Raw genomic sequence first — 22367 nt, 5'->3', positions numbered from 1 at the left:
CTTAAGCATCGCTAACAGATTTCTATGTATATTTATAATTGAGGAGATTTTCAAGGGAATGAAAAAACAATAGTTTTTAATGAAACCAATCTAACATTATACTTATATTAGAAAATGTAGCGCGTTTTGGAGAAGGTTTCAGTTTCTGCAGTTTCACTCGTTTCAATTTTACACGATCGACGTTTAATCGTAAATTTCATGTTCTCGGATGCTTTTGTTTCTTTTAATCTTATTGAATCGATATCAATTGATGCTATATAAATTCTGTTTGAAACCAAAATTAAAAAATAAAAATAAATTATCGCTTTTCACACCATACAATTTATATTCTTTGCATAAAATACGATTCAAATTAAAATCGAAATCAAGAGTTCTATTCGAATTTATTTGATACTATTAACAATATTCGCTACGGAAATTTAGATTCATATAAATATGAAAACATTTTCAAAAAAAGGTATCAAGAACTAACTGTAAATGTGTTTGTAAATTACTAAAACATTTACTCAAATCCATTTCAGTTCCGTTGAAAGCATCACAATTACTGTTCGCCCACGCGTTACCTTTCAAGTTGTCGGGCTTGTGTTTCTTACATGCATTTTTTATTTTAATTTTTCTGTAAATTGAAGCAGAAATAAACCAGCTTGAATACTTGGCAGTTTGGCTTGTTGCAAGTCCATCTTGGTAGCTCTATATTAGCGCTACACAGCAAAACTTAGTATTGTTGTGTTTCGAATTGAAAAGAGACTTAAAGGACATGACTTCTTTGTTTTTGATATTAGTGGCGCTTTGACGATTTTCAGAATGATGAATATTACTTACAGTGCCGAGGAATATATATCTACATATTTTAAATAAAAAAAATAGTGGAGAAGATCTTTTAGGAGTTCTAAAAGACGTACGCATACGTGGCTATAGAGTACTAACTAGAAGTATTGTAATGATTCCTATATTTTTCTAATACAAATACTTAGTATTGAAAATATTTTTATGACATTCTATCTAGTTCTTATTAAATATTATTCATGACTTAGAAAATATGCCTTAACAATATTGACCATTCTTAACTTTGTTTGGCTTCAAATCAGATGTTACCCTGTCCTTAATATAGAAAACAGGATTACAGATTCTTGTTATATATAAACGTGTCACGTTCGGAAACATGATGTTTATAAATATGAAAATTAAAATTAAAAACTAGGCAGTTCGTTTAGATTTGATCGTATACATGGTGGTAGAGCTTCGTGCAAGTCTATCTGGGTATTTACCACCTACTAACCAGATATTCTACCGCCGTTTCTGTTTCTTAACAACTAATGACATAATTTTAACATTTTTATCTAAGTATTTAATCTAAGTATCTATGGGACAACTTATCTTCGGTTTTCTTATAACATTTTCATCATAATAGTATTTATGTAACCAAAAATAATGCCCAAAACTTTCTTGACACTTATAGTTACCAGCTGCATCAGAGGAAGAGAGGAATTGTGTTTGGAGACTTTAACTTTAACCTTTTAAGCTCAGATAATTTAACAACGTCTTACAAAGAAATTTTACAAGAAAATGGATATAATATTTTGAACAACATCAATCCAGATTACTGTACTAGAGAAACAGCTACTACCAAAACCATTATTGACCACGTATGCACCAATTTAAATGAAAATAAATTCCACTTTGCCATAATAAATACAGCAATGTCAGATCACAAACATATATATCTGGAAATCAAGAAGAACTATCAAAACTCTACACCTACAATTGAATATGACGCAGTTAACTATAGTGAGATGTACAAAATAATGGAAACTAAACAAAGTGACAAAAACAACTCTGAATATAGCAAATTGGAAGAAAAAATCACTGCAAGTATAAAAAAAAGTAAAATAACCAAAACCAAAATATTAAACCCACCTAGACAAGAATGGATAAATAAAGAAATTATAAATCAAATCAATCAACGGAACATGCTATGGACCAGATACAAAAGTAACCCTCATGATGAAAATTGTAAAAATATTTTTATACAAAATCGAACTGAAGTAAATTCAAAAATACAAGAAACAAAAAGTAAGTTCTATCTTTGTGCTTTTAATAAGTGCAAAAATAAACCTAAAAAAATGCAGAACTTAATAAACAGCCTCACCAATAACAAACATAAGGAGATCGTAGCACCAAACAAACTTCAAATATTAGACAAATGTGTAACAGACATAAGGGATATCTGTGAATGCTTTAACGACTTCTTTTCAAATGTAGGATCGGTATTAGCTAATCAAATTCCTAAACAGTATCACAGTAAGAATTCTATATATTGTAAGCCTTCATCTAAAACAACTACGCTAACCCAATTTACACCGACTACAGAAAGCGAAGTAGCTGGGATCATACGTAAGTTAGATTCCAATACTAGTTCGGGAATAGATGGTATAACAACTAAATCACTAAAATGTATTTCAAACTTAGTAGTTGGAGAAATTACTCGCTGTATCAATAAAAATCTTAAAGATGGAACATTTCCAGATAGTCTTAAAATTGCCAAAGTCACGCCAATATTTAAGACAGGGAGTCAATCAGAACCAAGTAATTATCGACCCATATCAGTACTTCCTGTTCTCTCAAAAATCTATGAAAGGATTATCTATAATCGCTTAGATACATATTTAACTAGCCAAAATTTTTTGTATAAGAAACAGTACGGCTTTAGGCAAAAATCTAATACTCTATCTGCAACGGTAGATCTAATAACAAAAATAAAACAAAGTATCGATAACAAGCAAATAGCCTTAGGAATATTTATTGACCTTAAAAAAGCTTTTGACACTATAAGCCACAACCTGCTGCTACAAAAATTAACGGCCATCGGTATAACAGAAAACGCATATAACGTTCTCAAATCTTATCTCACAAATAGAGTCCAGATTGTTAAAATTGGTAATATACAAAGCAGTCCTAAAAAAATTACGTTCGGTATACCACAAGGATCGATATTGGGACCACTGTTATTTCTTATATATATAAACAGCATTCAGAATATTGGATTAAAAGGCGACGTTACTCTTTATGCTGATGATACGTCCCTGTTTTATTTTGGTAACTCCATCAATACGATAATTTTAGAAGCCCAAGAAGATTTAAATAAATTAAATATCTGGTTTCGATATAACCTACTAACAATAAACACTACTAAAACAGATTATATAATTTTTTCAGCAAAAAATAAAAGAATATCACACCACAAACCATTAATGATAAACAATCAAATTATAAACAAAGTAGGTGAAGAAAAGTACTTAGGATTAATTTTAGACAGCCACCTAACTTGGAAACCACATCTTGAAAAAATTAAAAACAAATTAACATCATTAAGCGGAATGATCAGAAATATTACTAGATGTCTTCCACGCCCAGTAAAGTATACGATCTATAACTCCTTAATCAAACCACATTTAGACTACTTAATAGAAATCTGGGGTACAGCTGCCCCAAGAAACTTAGCGCAATTACAAGTTAAGCAGAACAAATTAGTAAAAACACTTTTTAACTACGACTTTCTCACATCAACTCAAAAAATTTACAAAGATACAAAAATAATGAATGTCGCTCAAACCTACAATTACTTTATTTGCATACTAATCAAAAAAATAATGGACAAAAATATACACACGGAAATACAATTTAATAAAAAACAACACTCACAAAGAATAAAATTAAGAAACGCTAATGATATAAAACTATCAAAACCTCGCACTATTAACTATGGAAATAAAAATATAATGTTTGACGGAGCAAAACGATATAATAATTTACCTAAAAATATTAAAGAAGCAAAAAGTATGCGTCAATTCAAGATGCTATTAAAAATATATGTTAAAAATAATATAAAATAACACAAATTCGTAACATGAAACAAACCATATAATAAGGTAATGTAAAATAAAAAAATAAAAAAATAAAAATAAAAAAAATTCAAAATTCAAAAAAAAAAAAAAATATTTAAAAATATACATTATATTTAATATTATAAAAACAAACAATTTACAAAAAAAAAAAAAAAAGCAATAAATCCACTAACTCATACCACTTCCAGCTGTATTTAATCCGTGTATTTGCGATAAGACCAGACCATCCACAATAATGCAAAGTATTCACAGATACCCTCTTTGTAATTGTATTTATTTATGTTTTACTAATATTATGCTTCCTTATAATGTTACTTTGTTACGCCGCTAGGCAATTATTGTAATTGTTTATTTAATGTTCTCATGTAAGTGAATGTCATGTATTCTTAATGAGAAATAAAGATCTTAACCCGAAAAAATATGCATAATTTTTCAATTTTCACGTTTCAAAAAATATTAATTTATTATAATTTTATTTCGATATAAATAAGGAAGCGAACTTCGTTTCAAATTAGCGTATTAAGTAATATATCTTTAATCACGAGAGGAAACGTAATGAAAAATATACGTAGCCCAATTTTCTGGAAAGTGGAACGTTGGCGGTTGACCGATTAATTATTCGTTTGCGCTAGTGAAGCTACCATCGTCGAGACTAAAGCACGCCAACGACATCGATTCCCAATAGTCGAATGTTACGTAACATAAAGGCATTCGCACACTGCGTTTCCGACAGTCTGTCTTAACGTCTTAAAAAAAAACAAGGAAATTGTATTCGATTTCATTTTTATTAATTCACACTTAAAGTTTCTTTCTAAATGATTAAAAAATATAAAAGTATTCCTAAATCTTTAACCAATCAATTACCGATTCATCTTTGCAATATTTTAAAATGTATATTTATTTTAGTGTAGGTTACGAATTGGCTGGACGTGTGAGCTGAATAATTTTACCTTATTATTAATATTCAAAAATATACTTCTTTGCGTTTTCACAAAAAATACACAATATATAAACTTATCTTGATTATATATCATATAAATATCATTAATATAAAATCATGTAAACAAAAGTATACGTAAATGATTCTGATAAAATATTTATTGCGATGAAAATAATCAAAGAAGTATTCGATTTGATTTACATATGCTCACGTCTTAACGACTGACGCGACGGACAGTTGACATTTATGCATTATTTATTGAATAAAGAATATGCAGATTTTAATTGTCATTAAATTATTTATAAATAAACAGGTAATGTGGTATTTTTTTTTTTTGAGAATTAGAAGTAGAGTAAATGTTACATATTAATAAGGCCTACTTTTGTTACAGCCGTAGCGTGTTTGTGCAACTAATATGTTTATGTGTGTGTCGTATTTATAATTATGCCCTTTAGCGCGTTTATTATTATTCTTATTATTTATTCACGTGTCACCTTGTCACGCCACGTGCTACATAAACAATGCGATTTATACTTTTTCTTATTACTACTTACTACATAGAGTAAATTTACATAAGTTTTAGTTAATATAGTTACTTTACATAAGTTTTAGTTAAAAGTATTGTACATAATACGTAGCAAACGAAGTTTCAAAAACCTTCTCGTTAATTTATGACTTCTAACGATCGTTTTGTAAATCCCCAGCACAGTTGGTGGTAACGCTTTAAAAATATATTATGTTTTTGGCCCTCGCTGGATAAACCGCGATAAAAACAGAGTACTCTTTCCTGGTTCACTGTCGAGTACATCCGCTCTCATTTTGACACTCAAAGTCGACGGTAGACTGAAATGAAACGAATCGTATTATTTTAAGGTGTATAAAAATGTCGCCTTAAACAAGTATTACAAATTCTCGCAATAGTTGAATACAATGACAATTTAAAACAAATATAGTATTTTTATTTGTACATAATTATGTGTCGATAGGATAATCGACGGAATAACCACAGTGGCGAGCATTTGGAGAGGCCTATGTCCAGCAGTGGACGAATATGGGCTGATAATGATGATGATGAGGAGAATAATCGATCTTAAATACTGTATCAAGCTTACATTTTAAATATAATTAAAATGTTTTAAAAGATTTGAATGAACATGCCCAAAAACGAATGTTTTTGAAATCGACATAATTAAGTTTATAACCGCGAGAATGCTATTGACAGATCATTACAGTCAGCAGCCGAATACCAACTTTGGCACTAACTAGCTTTTGCTTACTGCTGATATTGATAGATGCGCTTAACACATTTCCCTCAGCCGGCGCTTACAACACGTGCGGATTGAGATGTCTATATTCCATATGATATGCCTCTATTGCACTCTGATGTTAACCACACGGCTAAATATATAAGTATGGACAACATATTCGTGAATTTGTGACTAGGATTTCCTTCGGTGACTGATTTTGTTGTCTATAAATACCATACTAATAAACTGTAATTATATTTCTTGTTCCAAAGCAAAACAAAAATTATTAAACGGTTTCGTTAATATGAATTAATTGGAATTTAATTAATTTAATTATTTTATATTCTTAGAGTTAGGATTTAAAACAAAATTCGTATTAACGTTTCTTTTAAAAGCTTAACACAGTTGTAGGGTGCGCGTCGTCATAGTTTCAAGTTCTCGAAAATCGCTGACAAGAAAATTGCATTCGGGGAAATAAATGTCTGCAATGCAAGAGATTACATGATCTGAGGATACATTTTGTTCAATACTATCAAGTCACTTTATGTTAGACCTATCTTTGTTTTCAAAGACCGTATTTTTCAGTATATATTTAGAACTAGTTGTCACCCGGTGTTAGGTATAATAAAGTCTATGTCCTTCCTTAAGGTACGTTATACAATATTTAGATCAAGCTTGCTTCGTACTATGTTCCGTCAAATTTGATTCAGTGTTTTAGAAAGGATAACAGACAGACAGACAGACTTTCGCATTTATAATATTAGTATAGATAATATCATTGCGAATGTTTGAATATTTGACATGAATTGTTAAACATATCTTTGTTATGTAAAAAATAAAAATAATTAAAAATATTAAAAAAAAAAACGGTTTTAATTATTAATAGGCGATAAATACGTTATGGAATGTGGATGGCTTTTTTACTTATATTGCTTATAAAAATAAATTATATATTATTTCTATAATTATATATTTACTCATAACGATAATTTCTTTTATTTCGATATAATTAATTAGGTTTCTAAGAAAAAAAAAATACGGTAATCCGACGAAGTCTTGATAGCCAATCGCTATATAGGCTGTCTTGTGTTGTGAGCGCAGGTTATATCTCGACCCCTCGAACAATCGACTCCCCTACTTCTTTCCAAGATTTATTGGAGGGGTAAATAGGAACGCATGAAAACAAGCGTCTGTTTTTACATCTATTTTAATTGAAAATATTTGTGTATCATTGTGTATTTATGTATCACCGTACCGATTTAATGTTCATATATTTATTCACATACAGCAAAGGCAGTAAAGTTATGGAAATACATTGACTTATAATAAGCGGAGGTGGCCCAGTTGTTAGAAAACGTAAATGCAATGCATTGATATGAGTTTTTAATTCATTTCGTGTCTGGCGATGAAGAAATCGTGAGGAAAAAAAATTGATTTTTTTTTGTATTGTTTTTATGTTCTGTATTCAAAAGGTAAATCGGACCCTATTACAAAGATACCGCTGTCCGTCCGTTCGTGCGTCTGTCCGTCTGTGACCTGAAATATATCACAAATGTATATATTTTTAAATAAACATTTGGGATTCAAAAAGATAAATCTTTAACATTTGCCAATCTTTGTGTATATTTGTCATATCAATTATATTGAAAATTTTACTGAGAATTGAACAAGTCAAACACAAACAATAAACATAAAATTGTGATCTTCACCTCAATAATTGTAATCTTCGTTAAACAAAAGTAAATATGATAACAAATTATACACATTTTAATGAACAATTTAAAAAATTACAGAACATTTATTCTAAGCTCACAATTAAGCCTTTTCAAAATAGACAACATATTTAAGCATTTTTTACAAAACCGCATTCTCTTTGAACCTTTTCAAATAGACTGTTGCTTGGGAGATATTAAAAAATGCGTAGAATGTACGGTATTATAAGTCCTCGAGGCAAGTCCGGGTACTAGATGACTTAGCGTATTTCAATTATTAATAAATATTTGTGTATAAATATACAAAAAAATGTCACGGTGAAATGAGATTGATAAAATTTATATTTATGAAATGCAACTAGTAAAATAATAATGTCTTTAAATCAAAACCGAATCTTGCGATGTTAGCTTGACTAATTGAATTTGATTGAAGCTAACATTCACGTATTATATGCCTCTTGAACTAAATATATATATATTTATTGAGTATATTTTGTAAAACTGTTTAATAAGCCAATATGAAATCGAGCGAAGTTGAGAATTTAGCAAGTCGTAATAAAATAATTTTACGAGCACCACGCGTCGCAACTTCGCCCACAGACAGTTAAGAGTATTTTATCTATGAATTTTTAGCGAGACACGTAAGTGTAATCCCAAAAATATGCATCACATTTGTTGTCTTGTACTAAAAATAATATTAAAATTTTATACGTCGATTAGTTGTAGTTAAAGATTTAACTCATCAAATATTCGAAAGAATTCTTTAAAATCAAAGTGTCCCAAAATCTTAATTTAGTGTGCCTATACATTACATTATAAAGGTTTTCTAGAAATCTTAATAGACATACAAGACATTATTTTATAAGATTTTCATGATCTTTTACCTTTTAGAAATAATGAAGACTAGTCTCCTACGAAACTCGCGTTTATTCAAAAGATTTTTTACGAAGTTTTGTACTTTTTTTCCTCTCTCTAAAATTAATTCTTCGTTAAATTGTAACAATTGAGTAAATTGCAATCAAGAATCCTCTTTAATTTTCTGCTCATCCATGGTTGGAGCTCTTCAAAATAAGACCGTAACAGATTTTTTGTGTGCATCTATCGTCCCATAAACACTGGGACAAAAATCGGCTTACGCTATTAATATATAAGTTTTCTAGAAAATGCAAATAATAAAAACGAATACTGTGAAAGTACAAATAAATGATATCATGCCATTAGTCACAATAAAAGTTATGGCTAAACCAACTGAAAAACCTAACTATTAATGCAATCGTTTTTATTTACATTTTTCTTCTGTACAGTTAAGTCTGTTTACGATGAGTTTAACTTAACGAAGGCCAACGAAAAATAATATCTAATGCTTTTGTAATAGAGTCGATTTTCAATCGTGTAATTACTTCGTCGTAATTTTTTGTTTTATCGCGGATGAGCGTTTCACATGGGCGGGGTTTTGTGTAATAAAACGAACGCTTTCCCGTCCGGGCGTCGATAGCTCTTGCCGCGAAAATATTCGATGCAACCACGTTAAGTTCATTGTATTTTGTTGTGGTGTTTGCTACGAATTCGAATTGGAATTGAATTCGTTTTCAGCCGTTTAAATGGGGACATTTTAACACGTGTCGCGTTTTCAATTGGCTGAAAATCGTTTTTCTCCTGTAAATGAGTTTTACATTTCTGTAATACTATAAACTTGGAAATAACGTTTTAGATAAGAAATATCATTTGTTTTAATATGGACTGGATATTTTATCTTATTTAGGTAAATGTAGTTGTTTCGTGTAAACTATTTTTTATTTTGTCGTCTGGTTTTGAAAGCGTCTAGACACATTTGGTTCTTAATGTATTTCAGTGTTTTTTAGTAAAATTTGAAATGAACCAATGTAACTTATGACAGATAACTGAGAGGTGATTAGGTTTTTCGTGTTTTACTACACTTATAAAAAAAATACAAAATGTTAAACCTCATAACCGACGCTGTCCGAATGCTTAGTAATGATATAAGATATATAAATTATTTCGTTAGGGTCAGTACATTTTTCCATAGGTTTTTCCTCCTGATTGAATTGTGGCAAAGTCAGTTTTAAAAATTAGGTAACAACGCATCGTCCAATAGTTCATATATGTACACGAATATTGATGGAATATTTATTTTCTATCCTGTAGTCTGATAGGATGGCAGTTCGATATTACTAGAGAGTGATCGTCCATGGGCACAAAAAGTATAATACTATCAAGTTCTTAACTCTTGCTGCTGTGCGCTTCTAGCAATATTTTTTTTTTCATACAAATTCTAATGTCTCACTATTCCGACTTTCCGAGTAGAATTTGACTCTAGGTTTTTGTTTTTATGTTACCACCGCCCATGGACATCTGCAACACCACGGGGTTTACAGGTGCGTTGACGGCCTTTAAGGAATAAGTACGCTCTTTTCTTGAAGGTTCCCAAGTCGTATCGGTTCGGATAAACCGCCGGCGAAAGCTGGTTCCACAGAGTGGTTGTGCGAAGCAGAAAATGCCTTAAAAATTGCGCTGTTGTGGATTGTCAGGCACATCATATTTGGTTTTAATAAAAGTCTTACACTGGTTTCCGAGTGATGTATGCTGAACAATAACGGAATAATCTCCTTTGTAGGAGATGGCAGTTTTTCATCCGACACATGCGTGTTTTCTCACGATATTTACATAACGAGACAAATTATGAATACACATTAAGCAAGAAAATATTCAGTGGTGCTTGCTCGGCTATGAACCCGTAATATTCATTTAAAATACATATTTTATAAACTCGATAATTTCATTATCTTATGTACTTATGTCAATTTGTTTCTTCTAAGTGTAATTAAACCTTGTTCCTCAAGAGACCATAGATGCTTTTCTAAATGCAATTTGTATCTATTAAATCCGAATAAGATTAATTCTGGTATAATCCATATTATAAGTGCAACACAAAAGTATTTGTTCAATTTTAACATATTTATGGATGACTTTAAATTTTTTGTATTTTTTACCGCGATTGGTTAAATTTTCTTGGCGATTGGCTACATAGCTGTGAAATTATCGTTGTGTTATGTTTTTAAGTAAGTTTTTGAGTAAGTTAGTGTAACTAAAGACACAAGGAACAGCTTAGTGTCTAAGGTGATATGTTCCTTGGTGGCGCTTTGGCAATGTGAAAGATGGTACATATTTCTTACAGTGGCAATGTCTATGGGAGGTGGCGAATACTTACCATTAGGTTACCTATTTTAAATAAATAAAAAAACCGATTTTAAGCGTCAATAGCGCAATGGCTTACCGACCGCCTAGATGTAAAAAGTCGCAGGATCGATCCTGACCCCTTGGGCTAATGTCGTCCCCATTCCTGATACAAGCAATAAGCTTAAAAGGAGGGTTTAATAGGAATATCAGTAATTCATTAATTAATTTGGGGTATCGCTACTATTCCTTTTTTTTAAACAATCGATCGAGAGATAGCTTTTATTTTTAAAAATAATGATCATGAAAAATTATTCCAAACGTTATCATTAAAAACTCCTTCATACTACTCCATTACTGTTTAAAAATATTATGACAATATCGTGCACCTTTTTTTAAAAGCGAAATAAAGAGTCTTTAAATATTCCAGGCTAAAAGCTACCAGAATAACCGAGATTGGATACCCGGCTTTTAACCGTCTATTAGCGTTCCGATTATGGATTCGAATTTTAATGCTTATTTATACTCTCACAAACTTATCGGACGAAAACCTTTATCAAGGACTACACGAAGTATTATAAAATAGGGCAAACGTTTCTGTAATAATAGTCCAGTAAATATTTGGGGTATAATTAAAAAAAAAAACAGTTAAGCGAATATAAAACTACATAAAATACATTTATGAATGTTTAATTATTTTCTTTTATCAAGTAAAAAAAAAATGTTATACTCGTAATTTTGTAGAATATGTGATATAGATTGGGGACCTACTTTGATAGTATAAAGTTACAATTATACAAATCGGTCCGATGTTCTCGAGAGTCACTTAGTGATAGGGCGCGCAAGCTCGTCTGGGTAGGTTAACCCACTCATCGTATGTCGTAAGTATGATGAGCTAAATCTTTAACTAATTCTAAGCGGCAATGCCTTGTGTTTTTGTGTTCTGGTTGGAGAGGCGAGTGTGCCAGTGTAACTACAGGTACAATGGACATAACAACGTAGTTCCCAAGGTTGGTGGTGCATTGGCAATGTAAGAAATTGTTAATATTATATTTCATGCAGTGCCCGTTTCTATGGGAGGTGGTGGCCACTTACCATCAAACGCTCCGTCTATCCTTCCGCCCATTTGCCTACCTATTTTATGAGATATGTATATATTTTTTTTCAATAGCCTGATCAAAGCTTAATCATTTAAATCAACGTTTCTAGGTTAGATATTATTATTAGGATAGATTTTACTTAAGAAACATAGAAACGCATGCCATATTTTTTTATCATAGCGTGGAATAATTGTAATCTAACCTTATATCCAAGCAAAAATATTGGCACTGCATAAGGTCATTCTTTACACCATCAATGTTCCTTGAAAACCGATATAAGATGGCATCTCCCCTGTGCCTGTAAATACACTGGCCCACTCGCCCGTTTAACTATAACGATAACGAACTATACATGTGTTTGTTACCATGAGACCTTTCTTTATATTGGTATCGTATCTTTGAAATTCCACAGAATCCTGCAATAAGTAAAACTTTTATGTTTTTTATTTAACCTTGGCTGTCATTATTATGATTTCATAATCAATGAATGCGTTATTTGATTTAAAAATACATTAGCCCCATTACTGATGAACGCTGTATAGCTGTGGTATAATAGTGATAAAATGTTTTGTCTCCTTCTTTCATATGTCTAATTTTGTGTGATAGAAAGTGATAAAAATTACAGTCATCTGTATAAATTTTATTTCAAAGATCACATCAGCTATGTATGTTGCAAATGTATCTGCTTTTACCATCGAATGTAAAATTACAAACTGCAATTAAATACTCATTGTAAATTGGCTTAAATCTTATAATATTTGCAATTAGTAACTAAATAATAACAGGATTATAAATAATCCTATTTTACTTATAAACTAAAAGTTACATTAAAATTATAATTGTGTCGATTGAATTTGAGCATCGAAACTACCGATTATATCGCTGTTATTTTATTTAATTAGTATGAAAATCATATGTTACATAATAAATTATGTTAAATAAAGTTTATTAAAATATTTTTTTAACTATACATAATACAAGGTTACCTTTACTAAAGTTATGACTATAATATTTAAACAAGGACTATTGTAAATGTATGTATTATATTATTGGTATCGAAGGTTTTTAGTTAGACTTAATATGTTATATGGGTACAAAAACAAAAAAAAAATTAATAGCTTCTTTATTTATTACTAGTTGTCACCCGCGGCTTTGCTAACGTTTTAGGGGTTAGTTGTCATGTGTTAGGCAAAAATAGTAGCTCCTTGGAGTTCAAATTTGCTTCATACCAAATTTCGTCAAATTCGGTTCATTGATTTGGCAGTTAAAGGGCGACAGACAGAGTTAATTTCACATTTATAATATTAGTATAGATTATCAATACGATTTACAAAACGTAACAATAAATATTTGAGCCAGTATATCAACTTTTTGTAATCGCTGGTTATTAGATAGTAAAGTGATGTAGCCCCATGTAAATATCCTATTGCGGCTGCAAAGGTCTCTTCACGTCTTAACAGCTTGTTATTTTACCTCGCAGCTTAACAGCTTGTGACGTAACAATAAAGATGTGGCAGACAGGTCTGTCATATTATGTATTCTGATTATGTTTTACTTCACAGCCGATCACGATTTGAATTATATGTACAAAACAATGGATTTCAACACATAGTTTAAATCTACGTTTTCTATACACTGAAGTATTTTGACACTTAGATCTGTTTGATAAGTGTGCTTGAAGTACGTAGTCGTACTTTATTACTGGTTGCATATCAATGCAACGTCACAAATAATGTGGAAATAAATATATTGATATTGACATTAGGGAAGTAAAAAGTACTGGACTTCTACGTCTATAAGTTTTTACTTGCTATAAATGTGTAAGTCAATACTGAATGTCGAATACAAAGTTCAATTTAGCCCGCAGTGCTGTCATGTCGGTTCCATTAGTCTTTTTGCGAAAATAGCTCAGTCGACTGTAGTGGAATTTTTATAATTTATTTATAACAGATTTTTATAAAGATTCGTTTCATTTTACACGATAGAATAACATGTGGATCTTATGAGTAAATAGTTCTGACGTATTTAATTTATTCATCTCAGGCGTAGCTGTAAAGAAAACATAAAGATAAATCTGCATAATTGCGTTGGTTGAAATTTTGTCAAATGTATATCCACAAGCCCGTAGTAAAGCATTGTGTTGGGATAAGATCAAACCCCTCCTTAATAACAGAAGAAGAGGAATAACTCTATCATTGTGAGGGTCACTAGTACTATTATATTATATATTTATTGACTTGTATGCCAGAATAGTACCGTCCATAAAGGCTTTAAATTTAACAAGAAAATATTTTTGAAAAAGTAATGCTAGTGTTCTTTTTTTTTAGTTTTCATTATAGAAAATAAAATCATTCAGAACGCATGAACTGAATTTCCAGATAACAGTATAAAATTTGTAGCCAATTGAACGGACATTTCTACCACAAACGGAATTAAACTGGAAATGAGGAAGTGGGTTTTCCGAGTTTTTTGCGGTTAAGACAGTTGGCAGACCACAACGATACTTGCCAAAATTTCTCTCTCGAATGTTCAATGTAGCGTGTGTATTTGTCACTTTATTACGACGAAAATTAGGTTGCTGGAATATTTATACTATTATTGCGTGTGGTCTAAATTTAAAAATGTTTTGGACGGAATACGACCATGTTTCTTGTCGTCTATCTATGCTAGATACTTTTTGGATAATATTAGTGTTATTTTCTTGTGTTTAAGATAGACGATATTTAAAAAGTATACGGAAATTATCCTTGGTCACTTATTAATAATCACAAAATATCATATGAGATGTGTTGAGTTAGTTTCAAAGTTAGTATAGCGAGTAAATTCTTCGAGTATCGATTATTGTAAAACTATTATTTAGAAACAAATTCAAAACTCAACAAAGATTACCATCGTCGAATATCAGATATTGATATGCAATATTTAATACTAATGATTAAATAAAAACCAAAAACAGATGGAGTGCTCTGAACATTATAACACTATAGCGACATAAAGCAATAAAAACGAATACTACAAATATCCAAACTAATGCAAATTCTCGGTAGTGTGTTTAGTAAATAACAATTTGTTTAATATGTGAACAATTCATAATAACACTTTTGAAAAACACGCGTCGTTTCGTAATACCGGGATTTTGTATGAAACGCAATCTGAGGATGCACGCATCGATAAAACTAACAAGAGTTCTGAGTATACGTTTGGCTGACACAGTTTGTTAATCTTAGAGTACGTCTCATTTGATTGATTTGTCAAATTAGACCAGCTTGACAACTGGCTTCCCTCGAGGTGGATGACCTGAGAGTGAGATGCGAAATGTGTTCTTACAAAATCGTCACCGAATTAAATTCGCTCGGATTTAACATGTCATTGCAAATTTAAATAAAGTAAGACTAAATAATAAAATTTAAGTTTAGAAAGGCGAAAGTTTGTATGTATGTATGGATAATATAACTTAGCTTATACAGCAGAATAAAATAATATATAATTTAAAAAGATATTGTGTTAAATGTACAAAATATAACGATATGTCAAGTATAAATGAAAAAAATCTGCCATCTGCGAGTTAGTCTGGCGTTCGCTACAAAAACCGCTTTAGTTATCCTTATCTTAAATAACCATACAAAAAAAGCCCGCGACGGCATGTATCAATCTTTTATGTGTAAGCCATTATCGCCAAAATAGTGAACCATAAATATTATAAAAAAATATAATTTATTTCTATTGCACATTTGGTACAAACAAATCGTTTGTACCGAAATATATAAAAAAAATACTTTGTAATACATAAATGCGAAAGTAACTCTGTCTGTCTGTTGCTCTTTCCCGAGAATACTACGGAACCGAATTTGTTAAATTTAGTATGAAGTAAACTTGAACTTCAAGTAAGGACATTGGCTACTTTTTATGCCTAAAACCAGACAACCAACTCATAAAACGCGAGCGAAGCCAAGATTGAAGACTATTTCTCATAAATATTATAAAAGCGTAAGTGTGTTTGTCGATTTTGTCCTTCTATCATACAGCAAAGGAACGACCGATGTCATTTATTCTGCGTACAGTTAATTTATGGGATAGAGAGTGACGTAGGCTGTTTTTCATCGCGGTAAAATAAACGGATGCAAGATCAAAAATATATGATTGTAAATAGTACGAATGATAACGGTTTATTAATTAAAACACAATTTGATAATTTTTTTTTTTTACATTAGCAGCCTGTAAATTTCCCACTGCTAGGCTAAGGCCTCCTCTCCCTTGAGGAGAAGGTTTGGAGCATATTCCACCTCGCTGCTCCAATGCGGGTTGGTGGAATACACGTGTGGCAGTATTTCGTTGAAATTAGACACATGCAGGTTTCCTCACGATGTTTTCCTTCACTGCCGAGCACGAGATGAATTATAAACACAAATTAAGCACATGAAAATTCAATGGTGCCTGCCTGGTTTTGAACCCGAAATCATCGGTTAAGATGCACGCGTTCTAACCACTGGGCCATCTCGGCTCTTAATAAAAGGATTTTTTTAATGTTTTTGATTAGATTGCAGTGTTTTTAGATGAACAATATCACTATTAATAAATAGTATTTTTTTTAAATTAAATGATAAGGAATAAATTCGTATGATATTATTTAAACATGTTTTTTTTTTATATTAAAATATTCGATGTAGAAATTAATGTTGGGATTTGTAATTCATTCAATAAATTAGTATCGTCACACGGGCTTGGAAATAAAGGCCTTCGGGAATTGCTCCATGAATCAATTAAAAACTTTATTATTGCTGTTCAAAATTAATTTTAAAGTTCGAATATTTTTTCACTTTATAATAAGGTACTATTATTTCAAATATGGAATAAGTACGTGGTAAAGTTTTGACACACAAATATAAATGATAAAATAGCATTATATTCACGCACAAAATTAACTGGAAACTGCTCTTTTATATTATAAAATAAAATTAGGTCACATATTTAGGGCCTAGAGGGCAGTCATTTAAAGCCTAGTTCAGAAAACATTCAACCAAAAAAATCTGGTTAGTTCAATGTCGATTCTTTTTCAATACAACATAAGGCTTTTATCAATCCGTGTTTTTTGTTAAAAAAAAATAAGTCGGGATGGCTTGGTGGTTATAACTCAAAAGCGAAGACTACGAGCTTGCAGGTTTGGATATTGGAGGAGGATGATTTATCTCGTATTTGGTGGCGGATAAAAAATATATTGAGGAAAACTAGAAAAACTTAACTTGTAAAAATAACTCGTATTGAAGTATAAGTTCTACTCTTCTACTAAAGAGAAAAATCAAATCAAAATATACTTTATTCAAGTAGGCTTTTACAAGCACTTTTGAATCGTCATTTAACAAACTATTTAAAGTAAAGCTACCACTGGTTCGGAATGTAGATTCTACCGAGAAAAACCGGCAAGAAACTCAGTAGTTACACTTTTTCAACATCTAAAAATACAGTCATGTTAGTTAAATACAATTATATGTTTGTTATAACAAACATATAATTGTATTTAACTTCCTGCTTGGAAGTCAACAAGCATTAACTCTAGTATCGAATAATATGCCTTCTTTACCAATGTATTTTTTACAAATGACTTGAATCCATGAAACGACAAAGTTACAAAGTGCAAGTTGACCCAGTAGTGGGACATTACAGACCTTTACTTCATTTAATTCACTTTAATTTTTTAGTATAATCTTTGGAACACAAAAAAAAACAAAGCCGAACAGTTGAAAAAGTACGGTAATTTAAAACAAAGAGTTAATAATTCCTGTACGGCATGAAATGGAATACAGTGACAAAGGGAGGAAAATACAATGCGTGCGCTATCGCACAATCAAGCCTGAGTAATGAGACAAGTCTAATACGTTCTATTAAAAACATAGAGATTCCCATATCAACATCAAAAATAAACCAACGTTATCGTTCATTAAAATTATATCACACTAGACAAAAACTTGTCTATTAATATTTATTTAAACTAATTAATGATTTGTATTTAATGGCAGATTAAGCGTTCGATAATAGTTTGTGTGTTACGAAGCTATGCTGAATAAACATGAAGGGGTGCCTAAATATTTATGTAAACTAATTTTCATAGCGATGAATTGAACGGTATGGAAATCGATGTGCTGCAGCGTCATATAGTGTTTTTTTAATGATATAGGTAGGCGAACGGTCAAATGGAACACCTGATGGTAAGTGGTCACCATCTCCAATGCGCTACCTACCGTGGGTGCTAAGATATCATGTCCTTTGTGCTTGGAGTTACATTGGGTCACTCATTCTTCAAGCCGGAACACAATAATACTAAGTATTGCTGTTTGGGCTTGCCCAATACTCTACCACCAAGCAAAAAATGTTACAACAAATTGGATTGATTTTTCAATCGCTACTTTTCAGATATAATGTACTGACTGTATAGATTTACTACTACTGTGATTCTATAGATTTATCGACCAATGATAGGAGGACCTATTGATGTTAAATGTCACAGGTTCGTTCATATATTCTTATTTTTTCTGTCATTTTCCTAACCTAAGCTAAAAGTGTTATATCTAAAGCTATTGTTTACAAATGGTGAATGTGAAACAATAGCCCATACACTATTTCCTCACCTAAATGTCCGAACGGCTATCTGATACGATCAGAAATATCAGTAGTATCTAAAATGTCCTGAATTACATAATTGTTGTAAATATTTCTAGAAAATGTTTGCATACTCAAAAATGGGATGCTATTAGTTTTAGTATAAACTATACAAATATGCACTGCTGTTGTTGTTTTGAAAAATAACATACTTTTAAAACTCCTATTATTGCATCTATTTACGTGATGACGTAATTTATGATTAAAATTATAATTAATAAATTTAACTATAGCTTTTTTAATGATAGTCACTGAAAGAAATACGGGAAGATTATTATTCGCAGCCACGATTGTTCTCTACATATATAATTCCTGAAAGTCAACTGGTAAATGTTTTTGGGAAAATAATTTGTATTTTGACTATAAATAATCATAGCACTGTTATGTATATGTATTATCAATCCGTGTTTTTTATTTAAATAATTTGAGGTCCTAGCTACGGTTCTCTTACATTTATATTGTGAATAATTTTGAATGAACACTAAGGGATTTTCATTATGAACGTCTAACTAATGCCAATTTAAATGTAGAAGTATATATTTTAATATAATTTATAATTCAGAGAACAAAAAACAATTTAAACGAATCTATTTCAATATAAGAATTCTGTTTTCATAAGCTTCATAGTAAGCTAATGTATGACGTAATTCATATGGGCAGCTCATGCGTGTCGTTACAAAAGTCAATTTGTCACTTCGGTACGAAACACGCACGCCGCACATATCACATATTAAGGAAGCGACAAATAATTCAGTATAAGGTGTATGATGGACGACATTAGCTAAGTTAAAAAATGAGGTATGTTTTGACTGATAAATGACGCGAGAGACAGGAGTGCGAAGTGCGTAGATCTTAAACAAGGGTACCGAGTTCAGAGTCGGAAAATCACGATTGTGTTTTCATGTGTTTAATTTGTATTTCGTACTGTCATAGATGTATCCACCGTCTCTCGGTGAACAAGTTTCAAATGTTTTTCTTAAAAGGTGATGATGATTGCCCAGCTATGAAACATTTACTTTGTATTACCTATAATTATTTTTTTTTCGTTTGACATGTTCTTTTACTTTAGACATGCAGGTTTCTTCACGATGTTCTCCTTCACCGCTGAGCACAAGATTAATAATTATAAACACAAATTAAGCACATGAAAATTCAGTGGTGCTTGCCAAGATTTGAACCCGCAATCATCGGTTAAGATGCACGCGTTCTAACAACTAGGCCATCTCAACTCCATGAATTATATAAAATAAGTAAACTATAAAGTATATAGCGAAATTAATGTACATTAATGTGTTTATTAATATTGTTATTTCAAAAGTAACACAATATAAGGAAGTCACGTTTCATTTCACTTATTGTCGCCGCAAAAACTCTAAATGTAAACTATTATGACAGAATTCTATTAAAAAATAAATGAAGCTATGTAGTGAGTCATTGAGTAGTTTTTTTTTCTTACTCAGTAGTCATCAGAAGACCAGAAAATATATATTATCATTTATTTTGGTTGTATACAAATATATTATGATTTTTATAGATTTCTGATGGTATAATTACTTACTTACTATAAAGAATTTAAGTGATAGCCCAATGCTGGGCTAAAACCTTCTCTCATTTTCACACTTTTTGCACGAAGCACGTATATCCAACACGTGTGGCAGATTTTCATCTGATATATGCTAGTTTTATCGTGATGTTTTCCTGAAAGGAAAAACGCGAGAGATATAATAAATGCAAATTAACCACATCAAAATTCAGTGATGCTTGTTTAGATCTGAGCCCTCAGTTATCAGTTAAGATTTATGTATTCCAACCATTGGACCGGATCAGATTTAAGTTTTTTTTTTAATTAAAACTTTGAAATCTCCCCTGATGTCTCGTGCATTTAATGTATATTGCAATTTTTTTTTGAGTTTTGTATGAGTATTGAGGTCAGGATGTGCCTCTATACATATGATTTGATCGATAATCTACTATTATTGTTATTTTATTTTCGGTAAGATATGTTGTTAGTCACACACCTGTCGGAACAATTGCCTCATTCATCTTTGAATAGAATTAAATACCACTGTATTGTTTTAACAGTACAGTAGAGGAACAGCTGGTATATTAATTGAAATATATTTTTTGATTTTATCATAATCAAATTCATCACCTTTCGAAGCACTTTACTCAGCACGATCTTCGGATTTATATAACTAAAAATGTTATCATTTTAATTAATAGAGTCTTGGAATTTTTCACTACAGTACTAAAGTAATGTCTTTAACATTCGAAGGACAATTTAAATATTAAGAATTTAGTGTATTTTAAAGATCTATCTAAATTATTGAAATGCCATTTAAACTTACTTAGAAACTTCTTCCGGGCGAGTTTTCTGTTTCATTGCATAAAATATTAAGGGACTTTATCTCATAATACATTAAACATAAAGCCCTATTACGTGCAAGATACAGCTGAAAAAAGAACTGAAGGTTACCTGATGAAATTTGAAAAAGTAACTCTGTTTGTTAAAAAAAATTTCATCTGCCCGGAAAGAAAACTTTGTAAGGAAACCTGCATGACCTTTGACATATTCGAAAATAATTAAAATAATAGAGCAACTTCATAGATGAGGTTTAAGTAAATTTTTAGTCATTTTAAATTCTAATTTACTAAAATGACTAATATTTATATTGAGCATAAAGTGCCAAATGTATTTTTAATAACTAGGACTATCTAAATAAGAACGAAATTATTATTAATGTTGTCTTAGATTTTCGCGATTATTACACATTGAAATAAAACTAGTTTTTAACGGATTTAATCGCGTATATTAATTATTTTTAACATCCCGAGAGTCTGCCCGTGACCACGAACACTGCAAAGTGCTCGAAACGTCGGGATGTTAAAAATAATTAATATACGCGATTAAATCCGTTAAAAACTAGTTTTATTTCAATGCGAAATTATTATATTTAACTAGTTGTCGCCCCTGTCTTTGCTGCATAATAAAGTAGCCTACGTCCTCAGTTGGAGTTCAAGCTTGCCTCATACAAAATTTCATCTAAATCGGTTTAATGGTTTGGTCGTGAAAGTGTAACAGACAGACATATGACCAGACAGAGTTACTTTCGCTTTTATATTAGTTCAAATAATATAATTGATATCAATATTAAATACGTAAGAAAAAATGTTTTTCACTCAAATCTCTCGTTAAAATAAACGAATGTAGCGTCAGATAAAATTAATTAAGATTCAACATCATGTTTTAATCTTAAAATACGTACCAATATACACGAAAGCACAAAAAATCATCCTATTAAAAACAGAAGGACGCCTGCTCGATTACAAGAACTTCCAGATGGCAAACGCGTATTGTGTTTTGCCAATAAATGCAAAGCAAGTGCCGATATTGTAAGCTAGGATATACTCCATAAAATAGGATGTTCAGAAAAAGATAATAATTTTATATAATATAATAAACGATTGCTAGCAATTCGGGGGTGAATTGAGGCGTAATCACAAGTTGAGTTGGAAATGAATATATTTCCCATTCATCCTTTGAAGGATGTGAGCGGACCACATGTAAATTGCGTTATGTTGAATTCGAACGCGCTGTTCAAAGAAAGGAACGT

At 30.9% G+C, this 22367-nt stretch overlaps 1 protein-coding gene across 9 annotated transcripts in view; it reads left to right on the top strand.

Annotated features, from left to right (window-relative positions):
* Positions 1 to 22367, top strand: part of LOC125067623 (small conductance calcium-activated potassium channel protein) — a 242057-nt gene that overhangs the window by 144157 nt on the left and 75533 nt on the right. The gene's annotated exons all lie outside the window — the stretch shown is intronic.

Source organism: Vanessa atalanta, chromosome 12, assembly GCF_905147765.1.
Source record: "Vanessa atalanta chromosome 12, ilVanAtal1.2, whole genome shotgun sequence".
In the NCBI taxonomy this organism is placed as follows: domain Eukaryota; kingdom Metazoa; phylum Arthropoda; class Insecta; order Lepidoptera; family Nymphalidae; genus Vanessa; species Vanessa atalanta.
Note: the sequence above shows the minus strand (reverse complement) of the source record. Positions and strands in the feature narration are given on the sequence as shown.